A 17266-nucleotide genomic window follows, 5' to 3' on the forward strand; every position below is an offset into this window, starting at 1 on the left:
ATTTGCAAATGTTGAATCACCCTTGTATCCCAGGATTAAATCCAAACTGGTCATGGTGGATAATCTTTTAAAAATACTATCCTATTAGCTAGGATCTTGTTGAGAATCTTGGCATCCATATTCCTCAGGAATATTGGTCTGAAATTCTCCTTTTTGATGGGGTCTTTGCCTGATTTGGGGATCATGGTAATGCTGGCTTCATAGAAAGAGTCTGGAAGTTCTCCTTCTGTTTCTATTGTTTGGAACAGCTTCAGGAGAATAGGTATTATTTTTTCTTTGAATGTTTGGTAGAATTCCCCAAGGAATCCATCAGGTCCTGGGCTCTTGTTTTTTTTTTTTTTTGGGGGGGGGGGTGTTGATCACTACTTCAATCTTGTTACTAGATATGAGATATCACCTTATATCAGTTAGAATGGCCAAAATTAACAAGACAGTAAACAAGTGTTCGAGAGGATGTGGAGAAAGGGGTACCCTCTTACATTGTTGGTGGAAATGCAAGTTGGTGTAGCCACTTTGGAAAACAGTGTGGAGATTCCTTAAGAAATTAAAAATAGAGCTTCCCTATGACCCTACAATTGCACTACTGGGTATTTACCCCAATGATACAGACATAGTGAAAAGAAGGGCCATCTGTACCCCAATGTTCATAGCAGCAATGACCACAGTTGCCGAACTGTGGAAAGAGCCAGGATGCCCTTAAATAGATGAATGGATAAAGAAGATATGGTCCATATATACAATGGAGTATTATGCCTCCATCAGAAAGGATGAATACCCAACTTTTGTATCAACATGAATGGGACTGGAGGAGAATATGCTGAGTGAAATAAGTCAAGCAGAGAGAGAATTATCATATGGTTTCACTTATTTGTGGACCATACATAATAACATGGAGGACACTGGGAGATGGAGAAGAGAAGGGAGTTGCGGGGAACTAGGAGGGGGAGACGAACCATGAGAGACTGTGGACTCTGAGAAACAAACAGGATTTTGGAGGGAAGGGTGGTGAAGGGTTGCGAGAGCCTGATGGTGGGTATTAAGGAGGGCACGTATTGCATGGAACACTGGGTGTGGTGCATAAGCAATGAATATTGGAGCACTGAAAAAATAAAATTAAATTAAAAAAAAGGTGTTTGGAGGCATAGTTGACAAACCCTTAATATATTAATTATGGTTCCAACAACTGTGTCATAGCTGATGTTTGGTTCACTCTGTCTCTTCAGACTGTGTTTTGTTGTCTTTTTGTATATCTGTTACTTTTTTGTTGAATGCCACATAGGTTATATCAGATTATAGGAACTGAGGTAAATAGGTGTCTGCTGTGAGGATGTATGTGATAGATTAGGAGCTGGGCTTTGTTTCATGTTTGCTGAAGCTATAGGTGCCAGAGAATTCAAATTTCTTTAGTGTCCTTACTGTTGTCTCCTTTCTGGACTTTCCGCATCCCTACATTCTTTTCTTCAGAAAAACTGTGTCTTGCGGCTTTTTAATCTGTAATCAAATGGAGGAGGGAGGGGCATTCTGTCGTCTTCCAGTTAAATTTCATTCTTACAGTGGGCTTGGATCTTGGGCCTGTTACCTGCACAGGAGGTTTTGTTTGTTTGTTTGTTTTTTCAAATCTTCCCTCTTAAGGTGAGGCAGGAAGAGGAGATGGGCCTGGAGTAAGAGGAATGTCTTCTTCCCCAGGACTCTAGAAGAAGGCTCTGGTAGTCTTTACTCTGGAGAGTGGACCTTTGTTATGGAAAAGACTCAGCACATTTCAGAAGTATTTCTCTCTTCTTCTGTAGGTCTAAAAGGAAAATCTTGTCTCTTCACTGTGAGACTCTGGTGTTCCTCAAAGTAAAGCCCACAAAAATGCAAGTGTTTCCTATAGGACTGCTGCCCCAGGAGTTTCTCTTTCTCACACTAGGCCATACGTAGTCTTAGCAACTTGTCAAAATTATCATTTAAATCTAACCGGTTATGGCTTCAGTGACTTCTGGTCCGGATAAACAGACCTGGGCCATGCCTGTCTAGATTTACCCCTCAACGGATGTTGGGGTGGTGGTTTGCCTGCAAACCCAGGTCTTTTTTGGGTTCAAGAAATCATTGATTTTTTTCAATTTGTCCCACTTTTTCTTCTTGTTAAGGTAGAAGTTATGACTCATTGAAGCAGAGAGTTCTTAATTTTGTTGATATGAATTTTCAACTGCTCAAATGTACGAGCATTTTATCTGAATATAATTGTTGGTGATCCCTGTCCCTCACTTATAAAAAGTCAGAGGAATAGTGACTAGGAATGGCCATGCACTAAGGGATGCTTGCCTAGCTTGTGCAATGACACCATGTTTTAGACTAGAAAAAACAGTATTAGGTGTTCTCACAGAAGAATTCGTGCAAGCAGACACAATATCTTCAGTTATTTACAACTTTTATAGCCCTGACCAGGCAACGGAAGCCACTTCAAGGCTTAGATAAAAGAGTGGCCATTATTGTTCTCATGCTGATGTAGGAGTGCCTCTGAAGAGAAAACCAAGTCATGCTAATGACAGATCTTAGAACAGTATTAACTCTCAGGGGATGTTCAGATTCTGTAACAATAATGACTTTTTAAAAAATGACTCTTCTGAGAAAATTGTTTATATTACATCATGAGCCCTTGTAGTACAACTGAAAAACCGGTTGACCTTGAACAAAGTCAAAGTCCAAGGTACCATTCAAGCTACCATGTTGGGAACAATTTTTTGAAGAAATTCAAAGAAATGGCATCATAGACTATATTATGTCTGCCTCAAATTCAAGTCATAGCATTATTTAGATGCACTTCTTTATTCTTAATATTGTTTAATTCTGTTGCTCTCTTTTAGTTCTCCTTAATCTTATCAGAGGTTTATTCATTTTATTAGTTATTTCAAAGAAATTAACTTTTAACCTATTCATCCCTGTTTTCCCAACTTCATTATATTGTTATCTATATTATTTACCTTTTACTTCTGTTGGATTTATTATCATTCTACTTTTAATTCTATAAGATACCTAATGAATTTTTAGTTTATTAACTTTTATACTATTTTTTAAAATGTAAGAATATTAGACCTCTGTTTTGCTTCAACCCAACACTCTGAATTATGATACCTAGTATTTCCATTTTTCTAAATTTCTATGTATTTCTTAATTTTTAATGGTGATTTATTCTGTGATCCAGGGGTTGTATGTGTTTGTTTTTGTATTTCCAAATGCAGTTTTACTTTAGTCATCTTGGTTATTGTTATCTTAAGGCACTGTCATAAGACATTGAAATCCCATGACAGCAAGTATTTGTAAGTTTTACTTTTTTATTATTTTTTAAAGATTTTATTTATTTTTCAGAGAGATAGTGTGAGAGAGAGTACAAGCAGGGGGAGCAGCAGGCAGAGGGAGAAGAAGCTCCCCACTGAGAGGAAACCTAATGTAGGATCCTGGAATCATGACTTGAGTGGAAGGCAGACATTTAGCCAACTGAGCCACCCAGGTGTCCCAATTTGTAAGTTTTAAAAATACTTTTATGACATGACACATTATCACTTTTCATAAATAATGATGATCCCTTTGTCAATCTCCCCTTGCAGATCTCTTATTTCACTTTCTTTTCTATCTCTCCCTGCATCTTCCTTTCCCTTCTTCCTCCTTCCTCTGTTTTTAGGTAGACATAATTTAAAACTTACAAGAAATTGTTAAGTGAACATTTTGTCATTATGCACAGATGCTCTTTTACTCTGTTAATGTTTGCGGCATAATGGAATTTTGTTTCAGTTCAATTTAAAACTCTGTCTTTTCACTGTAAAGTTTAACCCAGTTAGCTTTAACATTTTCTTTTCGTCTTTGGTGTTCTTATATTTTATTAATATATGTCTAGGTGTGGATTTTTATTTACTTATTTACATCCCTTCTGCATTCCCTGCTTCCTATCTGTTTTCCATTTGTTTGGAAAAATGGTCTTGATCACTTCAAATGTTCTTTTTCTTTTTATATGTTCTCTTGATGGGACTCAGGTTAGAGATATATGATACCTTCTCCATATATACACTCTTTCTCTTATATACATGCTGCATTCTAGGTTATTCAGACTTAAATATATTATGTGACTGATTATTTTAATATTTAAAGTCCATATAATTATCAATTTTTTGGTTTTGGGTTTTGCTTACTCTTACTCCTGAAAGCAAGATTCTGTGTGTGTTGATGATCTTTGATAGTCAACTGATATTTTCTTTCCTTTTTAAAAAAGATTTTATTTATTTATGTGTCAGAAAGAAAGGAAGAGAGGACAAGCAGGGTGAGCAGCAGGCAGAGGGAGCAGCAGGCTCCTTACCCAGCAAGGACCCCCATGCAGAGCTCAATCCCAGGACCTTGGGATCATGACCTGAGCTGAAGACAGACAGTTAAACAACAACTGAACCACCCAGGTGTCCCTCAACTCATATTTTCTTGATAATGTGAGAATACTGATGGTTTATTTGGTTTTTTGGTTGTTTGTTTGTTTTTGTAAGAGACAGAGTATTTTCATTGAATTCTGCAATGTTCCAGAAGTCAATACTACGCCATGGAAAATTTCAGATAGTTCCAAATGCCCCAATAGTTAGATAAAGTGGTGGTTAAAAATAAACATCAAATCTTAATGGCTTACAATGGTATTTCTAATTGTTTTTATATATAAAAATACATATATACAAAATACAGGCATATACAAAATATATTTGTATTTAGAATGTATAAAAATACAAAAAGATTAAATAAACATTGTTTTATAATATGTTTATATAACTATATTATATTTGTCTATACTATTTCTCACTCATGTTGTATGCTCTTAATGGGCAACTCATGGACTGACTACAGTATATCTTGTTCTTACCTCAAGATCTAGGCCATCTCGAATGCCGTTAGTCACCAGGACAGAAGGAAAGCCGTCTAGCTAATTGTATATAATTCTGAAAGCTTCTGCCTAGAGATCACACAAATCACTTCAACTCTCATTTCATTGTCCAAAGCATGTATTTCATATAAAACTCCTGAAGTGTACTTCCGTCATCCTCCTTTCATCACTCCCTGATTTTGTTAGATTTAACATTTATTCTATGGTTCTAAGATTTATACTGAATTTCATAACTAATTTTTCCATTTTCTTCAAATCTTAGTTTTATGTCTAAGTGGGTTTCTTTTTTTACCACCAGTGCTTTCCAACTGTGGCTTCTCAGTTATTGAGATCTTAATTTTGATTCATCTTTTTTATCCCTTGCATTTCATAATCAAAATTTTAAGACAGGCTTTTGGACTCTATTCCATGGTTTCTTGCATATTCATGAATTTATTCCTTTTATACTAAAATGTCAACTTAACTGAATATAAAAAGTCTTGAGTCACGCTTCTTTTTCATACGTACTTCATAAATATTTCACTCATTTTTAACATAGGATTCTGTGCGAATGCCTAATGTCATTCATATTTTTCTTTTTTGCATGATTTGTCCCTTGGATGCCCATAAGATGCTTTTAATTTTTTTTTAAGATTTTATTTATTTATTTGAGAAAGAGACAGTGAGAGAGAGAACACAAGCAGGATGAGGGGCAGACAGAGGGAGAGGACTAGATCCCAGGAACCAGGGATCATGACCTGAGCCAAAAGCAGATGCGTAATTGGCTGAGCCACCCAGGGGGCCCAAGATGCTTTTAATTTTTTTAAGCCAATTTAAATCTAATTTTATTTACTTTTTTAAGTGAAAATAAATCTGCTGTTCTAATAAATCACATTGCTCAGAGATGTGGAAAATCCAAAGTCTTTACATCTTCCACCAATCTCCTCTCCAAGGCTTGTTTTTCTATTCTTTAAAAAAAAATGTAAATATTTATTGAATTATAGCACAGATACAGAAAATGTGCATATATGTCCAAAGCGAATTAAATTTATAAATGTGGATACACCAATATGAACAGTATGTGGATAAAAACAGCACAATACCAGCTTGCTGGAGGTTCCATGCTCCATGCATGTTCCTTCCCCAAGAAGTGACCATTTTCCTGACTTCTAACAGGTAAAGAGTATTGCTTATTTTTTAAAAAACAAAAAACAAAGAAGTTCTTTGGTAAATAAAATTTCACATATACAAAGAAAGATGGAAGGTAACAATAGTTTATATAGTTTTTATCAAGAAAAGCAGTTGTTTATGGAGTGTAATAACAAGTGAAAAGAGGCATGTATATTTTCAACAATCACATTTGAGTTGAATTTTGTGAGCAATTTGAAAGTAGACTAAATTTCCATGCCTGAAAGTATTCATGATTGTACTTCTGTGAAAACGATGTTTAAATTTTGACTCATTCTCATATTTTCATAATTTTTTTTTAACCTTAGGTTAGTGAGGTAAGCCTATTTAGCAAGGTGTCTTTGGAAAAAACTTTTAATTGAAGTTTTACATACAAATGAAGATGAATCACAACCACACAGGGCCCATGAAACCTTTAAACAAAAAAACTACCAGCATCCCTGAAGTCCCTCTTTGCTCTCCTGATGTCTACTATCAAGAGTGTTTGTGTGTACTATATAAGTGGTGTCATACACTATTCTTTCACTGAACTTTATATTTGTTAAATTCATCCTCACTGTTGTGGCTAGTTGGACTTTGTTGCTTTTCACCGCTGACTCATATTTTATTGTGTGACTGAACCACGGTTTTTTACTCCATTCAACCATTAATAGGTATTTGGGCTTTTGGGGGAAGACCATTACAAATAGTGTTTCTATGGGCATTGTTATACATCACATGTCTTCTGGTGCACATGTATATAAATATTTTAAGCACAGACCTAGGAATGGAATTGTTAAATTGTAGGGTATGCATGTGTTTAGATTTAGTAGATCCTGTGAAAGAGTTATCTAAAGAAGTGATAGATACCAAGGTTCATTCTTATCAAAAATAAACAATTTCTGGTTTCTCTATGTCCTTCTCAGTACTCAATGTTGTCTTCATTTCAGTAATTTTTAGTGGGTTTGTAGTGATAATGCAATGCAGTTTGAGAGAAATCATTTAGCAGCTTTATACTATTCAACAGCTTTTTTCTATATTAATATACGAAGATCTATCAATTTTTCCATTCTGCTCTAATTTTTTATTCAACATTTAACACACATAATTATTTATAACATATATATGAAGAACTACTACTGAACAAAATCACCACTGCTGAATAGAACATTATCTTTGTACAATTCTTCCTCCACCTTTGAAATTCAATATTTTAAAAAATGTTTTTCTTTCTTACTAATTATTCATCATTTTAACACATGTTTTGTAGTAAGATACCTTCGGAAGCAGCGGAGGTAATCGTACTCACTAGCTCAAAGTTGCCTTCCTTATTTCATTTTCTTTACTTACCCCCCTCCTATTTCTTTCCTGCCTCCCAATTGCCAAATACGTTAAAATATTTGACGGGCAAACATTTATTTGGGCCATTTCTTCCAAAATATGTAATTCACATTTTTTGTATATATTTGTTCTCTGTAGACCTCACACTAGTTCTTAGTTTTTTTACTCAGCATTATATTGCAGTGTCCATGTTTCTATATGTATTGCTGTGGAGTTTTCCATAATGTGCACCTATCACAGGTAACTTGTCTGTTCCCTCAGTGATGGTTACCACCTATATTGCTCCAGCTTCTTGCTACCCCACTGGGGACATAATGTACCTCTTTGTACTGTCTCCTTGTGAGTTATTGTGAAAACTTCTGGAGCTATGTTGCCAGCCCCAAAACTTACATATGCCAAATATAATCCATACTAAAAGATGTTGTCTGGAACAGCTACACCAGTCCATATTCCCATACAGTACATGAAGTTTTTTACATCCTTCTCTCACTATAGTTTTAATTTGCATTTCTCCAGTTATACCATATGCAAACACTTCTTATACTTCATAACTTATTAGCCTTTTTTGTTTTCTTGAGAAGTCAAACTTTTTGTTGCTAATATGAAGGCATTTCTTATAATGCCTTATACATTATTTACATATTCTAAGTTAACCCTCATTGGTTTTAGATATTGTAATGTCAGGATTTTTTCTAATGTGATTGTTCTGTTAATTTTAACTAGGTGTCCTTCACTTAGAAAAGATTTTGTATGTCTATTTTACAAGCAATGTTGATGAACTCTTTTATCAATGTTGATAACTTATCTATTTATTCAGCTTCTTCCAGTACTTTTCTTAATTTTATTGTTCTTGACCAACTTTTCCTAGAATGCAAATATACCTTTTTAATGTATAAATAAAGCAGTTTTTTCTTTACAGGAAAGTATGCTTATGGAAATACCTTTGGATTTTTAAAATATGTGCTGCATGTTCATGTATTACTGTGCTCTGTTCTCATATTTAGTAACAACAATTATATAGTGTACTTCTTTTCTCTTCAATATCTATGATTTGATCTCTGTTTTATTTAGTCTTTATTCAACTTGTATTTGATTCTTTAAAGTTTGTTCTTATGTCCCAAAATATAGAATGCAATGTGTATGTATATATGTATATATGTATATATGTATAAACTGCTTCTAATGTTGATTTGATTTCTATAATTGTTTTATCTCACTTTTTTTTCTGAGTCTGTGATCTTATTTCGCATCTCTAGGCTTACTAATTTTTTCTTCATGTTTTCTTCAATTCATTTGAACTCAAGAAGACATGATTAATTAGATACTAATCTTCTGATCCATGGTAACTTTCTTCTAGTGGTATTTCCTTTATAAATTTTTCTGTTCTTGCATTGCTCTTGTCCTACTCATTAATTTTTTTATCTATATGTATGCCATTTCTTTCCGATTTTTACTAATTTTAAATATGACATATATACCTGGTTCAGACATTTGCTGAAATTAATTAAGAGTGAGAGGTGAAGGCTGAAGCATCAGAAGTTTAGGACACACTTTCACCATCTCCGTTTTGTCACGTCACTGAGGAACATCTCCTCTCATTATTTACATTTCTCATGTCTGTTGAGCAGAAAGTCTTTAGAGTTTTCACAGGAAAGCCCTATGCGCCCAGTGTCTATGATGTATTTAGCAGCTATTTATTTTTCCTTGGCTTTGATTAGCTATCACTAAGATGACACTCTTCTTGTCTGCTTTCTGAAACAATAACATATCTATGGAGCTTCTTATTCAGCCTTCCCTCCCTCATCAGCCTTGCTTTAGGGCACCTGTATTCCACTCACATCTTCCAAGTAAGTTCCTTGATGCTTTCAGGGCTGTGTCCTCTAGTTTGAGGGAACTCTGTACTACTTAAAGTATCTCTAGAACTCTGTACTTGCTCCTGACACCTTCTGCCATTTGGTCCCAATATTTTATTTTTTTTTTAAAGTGAGGGGGTGGAAAAGAATTTTTTTTTAATTTCTATTTAGAGATTATGACTTGGGCTGTGACTTCCTCTGAGTCCCACTTAAGACATAGCAGCCTTCATTTTTTTTATATTTGTTTTCTGTTTCAGCTGCCATTCAGGAGAAAATGGACAAAATTGTAGAAGGGAAGAATGCTTAGTTTACTGAAGTTGGATAAAACTAACCAGTAAAAATTTTTCTAGTTGCTTATCTTTTAAAGCTTGTTATTATTATGAAATATATTTCATTTTCCTGTGGGATCAGGTGGTCTGATGCTTTGTGGAGAGTGTGTAATTACTGCAGAATGCAAAATTTGGGATCTGAATGTCGGATAGTGGTACATGCCAAGAATTTGGAAATTAACATCCAAAGAGCAGTGGAATTTGCTGAAAAACAAAATGTAAAGCTATTATATCACTTAGTTTTATTAGGAAATCATTCTGATATTGGGGCAAAAATAACTAGTAAGTATTCATAGCACCGTTGAGGAGGTTGCCATAAGTAATGCAAATATATTTATTAGGAATTTTTTTTTCAGGTACAAGTGATAGGAACTCAGTTGAAACTATCTTAAGTAAAAAGAGAATTTATTGATTCTTGTGACTGGGTATTCTTGGAGTGGTGCTATCTTTGTCCTGTGCTGCTGCAAAATGTTGATTATTTTCAAGTCATTCATATGAAAAACACACATTTTTCCCAGTTAGATACCCCATCAGAAAGAGAATTTCTTGCTCCCAATATCCATACATGAAAGATTCCGCTTTCCTATTGTCCATACTGCTTGACCCAACGTTGATAATGTCTATGTGAGTATGTGAGAATGGGTGGTAGAATCCCACCCCAATCAAAGCACGTGCACTGTCACTGAAGTCTGTTCTGTTTTGTTTTGAGAGGGATTAGGGGAAAGAAGAGACCCTAAGAATGGCCTATTTCAGGGATCTTTATTCTTTAGTTGCAGATTGGAAAACCAACAACTCAGGGTATTTATCCTGGTAGCTCCAAGTTTTGTAGGGAATCCTAGGTTTAAAGATGCTGTTGTTTCTGGAGAAAGTGAATGAACTGGGCCTCAGAGCTTCCACCATCCACTTAAATCACAGGGAGAAACCTGTGAGGAGGTAGAGGAACCGAGTCTTTTTGTGACATCATATTACTATGTCAAGTCTTGGCTAAAGAGGCTCTTCCTCTGATTTGTTTCCATATGTGAGATAATAGAGTTCTTTAGTTTTTAAAAGGCATTGTAGATGAGTTACTCTGTTACTAATAATCAAGAACATGGTAGGTAATACAGCAGGATATTTCATTAATAGTGTCAACATCTCCTTTTCTGAGAATTAAAAATCTACTAATTTGGACATATCATATTCACTTAATGTTATTCTTATAACCCTTACTGTTGTTTCTAGGATCTCCCCCCTGTATAGGATACTCAACATTTCACTTTTGACTTGACTTGTTGACTTGGTTCTTCCTTCAGGATCCACCCGGCTTCTGCAGTATCTCTAACATGGATCTCTTTATTACTATTTAGTGATGATTTGAAGATTTATATTTTCTCTCCTACTTGATGCATTCCTACTTATTAGCTTGCACATGACTCAGCATAAATAAATGACCTACCTTCTAGTTTGCTCTAAGTGACTGTGCTTCACCTAGAAACTTGGCATCAGTCCTTCTTCTGTGATTGGGTTTATCAGGGAGCTGATCCTTAGCAAGAGCTTTAAACATTGGAGAATAATGGGAAAGAAGGAACAATTGGTGGGGAAAATAAAAAGCAAAGATTTTTGAATTTATTATTTCCACAATCTTGATTCTATTTGAATCATGTTCTATTATATTAAACTATGGTTATATTATTTTTAAAGTGTTGCTTGGGTAAAACAGATAAGCCACAGAGAAATCATGGTCTTATACAATTTAGTAGTTAACTCCTAGGAAAATAATCTATTAAAGATAAAGGAAATTGGGTGAAAAACTCACTTTTGGCTGTCTGGTCATTAACATCTGATGCATTCAGCTTTTCTGCACCATAGTTTGCAACTTGGTGATTTTCCCAGGGCTGAAGTCCAAGTGAAGCTCGTAGGCTTGTAGGCAAAAAGACCAGAGGACAAATTAGAGTTGTTTCTTGTTTATGTTTCCTAAATCTGAGTGAATGCCTTGTTAAAAATGTTAGTCTTAATGGTCTTAAATATCGTATATTGCATTCCTGCATATTAATCCATATTTCAATATATTTGTATTGATATTTGAGTAGGAGATGATGAATGTCCCTCTTAATTATTGATTTGGTTATGACATTTCCAGATTGCTTTTCGCCATATCCTTATTTTCTGCAACTGCAAAGTTTGCGTGGACCCAGTGTAAAAATTGCATTACTCATTTAGCTCTGTAGCACATGTTCAGCTTCTTGCATCTGAACTCAATATGGTGCATATTTTTTTTTCTGCTTTGCATGTGAATATAATTCAAGATGCTTGTTTTAATTTTAAATGCCTACATGATCTGGCTTCTAAGTAGGGAATATTTAAGGTACTTTTCTGATTATCCATATTTATTATTTCCCTGGGAGTTCAGAAGAATCACTGAACAGCCAGGTTTTCTTCTATGTAACTTTAGTACATTTATATTGTTTCGATTGCTCTGAGGATACATACTTTAGTTTATCTCTTAAAAGGTAATCAAAGCTGTTCAACTAGTTGTGTGCAATTTGAAAAGTATAATTAAATTCATTAGTTGCTAAACAGCAAAGATGAGTTTATATTAAAAAAAAGACTTCTAAATGTGTGGATGCCTACATTTTGAAAAACACATGTAATAAAAATGACAAATTATGTGGTGAACACCATTCTAAAATATTTAGATGTATTAATGGACTTGATCCTCCAAAAATAAGCACTCTAATTATTCCATTATGTAGAAGGGGAAACTGAAGCACAGTGAATAAATTGCTCAAGGTCAAGCAGCAAATAAATGCCAGGGTCAGGATCTAAATCCAAGCAGTCTACATTCAGAACTTGTGTATGTGATCACAAAGAGTACTGCTTTCGGATGGATGGAATGGGAAGCAATGGGCTAAGTGTAAGGGGAAGCAAAGAGTAAGGGAAGGTTTTGGTCAAGTTCTACCCAATGCTGGAATTCAGAGCCTAAATTGCAGCAAAGGATTTACTAAGAATTGCTAAGAATTAGGACTTACTAAGAATTAATGTGTGTGGGTGTGTGTGTCTAAAAGGTAGCCTACAACTTTTGTACCCTTCAGGTTAGAATGATCTAAGGCAGAAAAGGAAGCATTTTCACTGAAAATGAGATACATATTAGCTCATTACCTTCAATGATACATGCAACATGTCAAATGAAGCAGTCCGATCTCAGAAAGCTAAAAAAAAAAGGTGAAATCGTGAATAATGTATCACCTTTACATGTCTACCTCTTCAATCATTTATCTTTAGCTTCAATGATGTATCTCATATTCTGTAATTTTGTTCTTTTCCTAAATACTGAAAATAGCTCAAGTGAGCTAAACAGCTGCTGATTATGGCCATGCCTCTCAATTTCCACTTTTTTCAATCTCGAAGTATGAATATCTAACATCTTGTCATTAGTATCCGTATTTACACTTTTAAAAATTTCATTATTTTTGTATAATAGAAAAAGGAATAGTAAATGCTCATGTTTTTTATAATTTGTTATACTCAAACCGTACAAATTAAGATGATAATGAACACAGAGTCACCATTTAATATTTTGAAGTGAAGCTATATGAAAATAAGTAAAAATTTGAATTTGGTATATAAAGGTAATATAATTAATATTTACAACATATATAGGTAAATATATGAATGTCAAGGATTTTACGTGTTCATATGTACCAGTAACCTCAACATCTCAATATAAGGCTCTGACAAATGTTATTTAAATCTTCATGCCTTACTTAGTTTTGTATGATATGTGCACATGCATACATATATAATCATTTTAAAAAAATGTCTAAATGCACAATGCAATTTTCCCAGATTGGAATGGAAAAATCTAGGTAATTACTTAAGCAAATCTCAAATTTCTCCTCCTGCTCCCCGCTTTTTACCCTTCCTTCCTTTCCTTTCTTGTTTTTCATCACTGACCAAACTATGTTTTCAAGCCCATACTATTACATTAGACACTACTCTTGCTGGCAAGACCAAAAGGGTCCTTACCCGTATGGAGCAGACATAGTGTTGGGAATGGAGGAGCAAGGAAAAAATAAAGCAAAGAAATAAACACAGTAAAGTTGGATACTGTTAATATTTTAAAGAGATAGTTGAAATTGATGATAGAGCAGTTTGATATAACAGAGAGTGACTAGGTGGTCTCTTTGTGTTGGGTGAGTAGGAAAGTTTTCTGTGAAGAAGTGAGGAAGAAATTATGAGGCAGTTGTGGGAAGAAGGGAAGAAAAAGATTAGGGCACAAGTGATGGGAAATCCCTCAGGTGGAAAAGAAGGTAATTGAGGCTGGAGCAAAGTGGATCAGTAGGGAATTAATGGGGCAATTTTTTGAATTCTATTTCATTATTTAGATTACCAATTAGTAAACATAAATATCTACTGGTATTGACCATAGACCTTCTCTCTCAGCTATACTGGGAAGTTTATGCACTTGGAAGTCACAAAATCAATGTTTTGAATCATGGCCTGGCACCTTAGAGCTATGTGGTTACATCTCAACCTATTTTCCCTTCTTTTAAATTTGGACAGTGTTATCTAATTTTCAGAATTGTTGCAAAGTCCTGACCTAATATATGACACATAGTAGTTACTTACACTGTAACTATTCATTTTCAAATATTTCAAGCTCTGATGTTTGACAAAACTATGACCTCATCCATTCATGTATGTAGCTTCTCATTTCCTTACTAGATAGTCATCTACTGATTGATAATTACCATGAAAAAAGTAAAGTGGTAGTTGTCATTCCTTACTTTAGCAGGCTAGGAGATGACAAGGGTCAGGGCTGAGGGATGAGCATGAGCAAGGTGATTCCTCTATCAATAAGCAAGGTTTGGGATCCTACCAACATAGTGATCCAAGATGAAAACTGGAGTTTTCCCAAACTGCTGGAGGTTTTTCCTCCCTAAATGTGTGTGTGTGTGTGTGTGTGTGTGTGTGTGTGCATGTGCGTGTGTGTGTGTGTGTGTGTGTGTATAATATGTAGAAGAATAATGTGGGTGTTATTCCTGGATTATGGTAGAAGAACATGCATCAAAGTTATTGAAGCACATTTGGCACTAAATAGTTCTCCCTCTGTCTCTATATTCTCCGTCCAAAAAATTCGGTCAAGTGAAGAGTGTTTAGAAGCAGAAAAATGGAAATATGTATTACTGATAAGAATGACACTGAGTAAGATGTGTATTTGGAGGAAGCTATGAGAACAGGGAAGAAAGCAAGGAGGAAGATCACAGATTTCATTATTAATACGATAAAATGTCACCTGTCTCCTGACAGGTTTCCATTGTAAGTTTTGCATACACATTTTACCTCTCAGCCAAGTTTCCCATTTAGAATGACAAATGACAAGAGAAGTATTGGGTAAATAATGTTAAGTATTGGCATAGCTTCTTATGAATTCTCCAAATGGCCTTTGCTTATACAGGTTACCTGTGCTTTTTTTCAAGTGGAATTTGTGAATTGAGTATGGTATTCTGCCTTTTCATTTTCTCTCTATTGCTTCTTCTTTTCAAAGTTACTGAACTAAAAATGATTCTGCTCATGTAGCTGGACATGCTTAGAATATAGGACAGGATTTGTTACATTTTTCTTCTTGTAGACAGAATCTATTTGAGCTTGAATCAAGGGTCACAGAATAAAACTAATCAAGAAAATAGAGAAACACATGTCTCTCTATACTCTGGCAATAGAAACTGAATTCTCTTTGGCATTGTGCCCACCTCCCTAATCCATCCCTTCTCCTTGGGCACCTTTGTAGGTTCCACCTCTGCATGACTCTGCTCACAGTACTAAGGGTCAGGTGAATTTATCTTTCCTCTGTTGGAACAGCCTCCTTTATACTGATGCTCCCTAATTTGATATCTCTGGAGGAAAATTTGCTCCTGGTCTTAAGACTCACATATCCAAACTTTCTGGACTTCTCCATTTGATGTTTTGCTGATGGCTCAAAGTGTAATAATTTGCTTACTCAGACCTATTTCTCTATTCCCATCTTACCCAACAGTACTGCTTGTCATCTATTTACTCATCCTCAGAGTCCGGAGAGTATCATTGATTCTTCACTCTCCATTAACTTTCACAGTCTCTCAATTATCAAGTCCTGTCAATACTGTCTTCTTAATTTCCTATAGATCTGTCCTCTACTTTCCATCTGCATTGTAACCACTGCCTCATTTCAGACAACTGGAAAAGCTTACCTAAAATACTGTATAGGTCATAAATGGTTTCCCTTCTTCTACTCTTGTCCTCCTCACTGGTCAATTAAATCCCAGCTACCATGTGATCCTTGTCACTTACCTACTTAAAATCTTCAAAAGATTCATCGTGTTCAGTTAAAACCCAAACTTTGTGGGCATGGTATGCAAGACCCCTTCAGATGTGGTTCTTAGTAAATGGTTGGCAATCTTCCTGCTGATTTTTCTCCCTCCCTTTCTCCTCTCTCCTCAGGTAGGGACCCACCTAGAAATCCCACTACAGGATACTTCAGCACTCGCTAGGGTATGCCATGGCTTTCTTTTTCTTTCTTTTCATTTTTTTTTGAGTTTTTTTTTTTTGTTGTTGTTTATTTAAGTAATCTCTATACCCAATCTTAGGCTTGAACTCATGACCCCCAGAGATCAAGAGTTACATGCTTTTCTGACAGAGACAGCCAGGCTTTTTAATGTTAATTATTTGTACCTACAATATTTGCTTTCTTATATTAATTATTTGTACCTATAATATTTGCCGCTGCTTCTGCCTCCACCGTCCTCTCTCACTCATTTTTTTCATCCATTAATATAGACATCAGCTTCTTCTGAGAGATTTCCCTGATTTTCCAAAACCAGAATTAGAAGTCTGTATGTGCTCCTTAGCAAGAGAGCAGGGAGTGCTAATTACGACCGGGGGCTCTCACATTCTAGTGTGGCTATTGGATGGTCTATCCTCTCACACGTACTCCTCTTCCTCTCACCTGTTAGACCATGAGAAGTTCAAATCATAGTAACTACTTAATAAATATTTGTTAAAAAAAATCGAACATATGTCTTCTTCACACTGAGATGTTACGTAGCTAAATGATGCTATCAGAATAGATGTGGAATATGCTTTTTCTGCCTCCACAGATGAAGCAACTATGAAGTTTGTAAAAAAAAAAAACCAAAAAACAAAAAAAAAATCATCATATTCTATGATCCTAACTATACTCATTGTTCACAAGATAATTATCAATAAATTATTTTTGTTAATAAAATCCTTCTTCACTCGTGGGAATGAATCTTTTTTATATTTAAATATTGGCATAATCATCAAAGTACAGAAATAAAAAAATTAAGAATTTTTTTCCTACTGAAAAAAGAGACTGGAAGATACTCTCAAAAGTATTCTTTAGAATAAAAATTAAATCTAGAGAATCAATCTTCTTCCTAATCCTCATTCTTGATATTTTCTATTCCATCAACATAATAAATCAGATTTTGGGTGAGCACTCTTTTGTTCATGTGTGAGTACTCTTTTGTTCATGTGGGACCAAACTAGTCCATTGCTCTGATCGACACCAGCTGTTCATTAAGGGGCTTAAGCACACCATTGAGTAAGGTGCAAAATTGTGATGTGCAGAACCACGTTTGAAAGTTGTTTCTAAAAATCGAATGTCATGTTATGGTAGAATGAAAGCTTTCATACACACAGAGAGAAAAAGAGTCTATGAAATG

This window comes from Mustela nigripes, chromosome 10 (assembly GCF_022355385.1).
Source record: "Mustela nigripes isolate SB6536 chromosome 10, MUSNIG.SB6536, whole genome shotgun sequence".
Lineage (NCBI taxonomy): Eukaryota > Metazoa > Chordata > Mammalia > Carnivora > Mustelidae > Mustela > Mustela nigripes.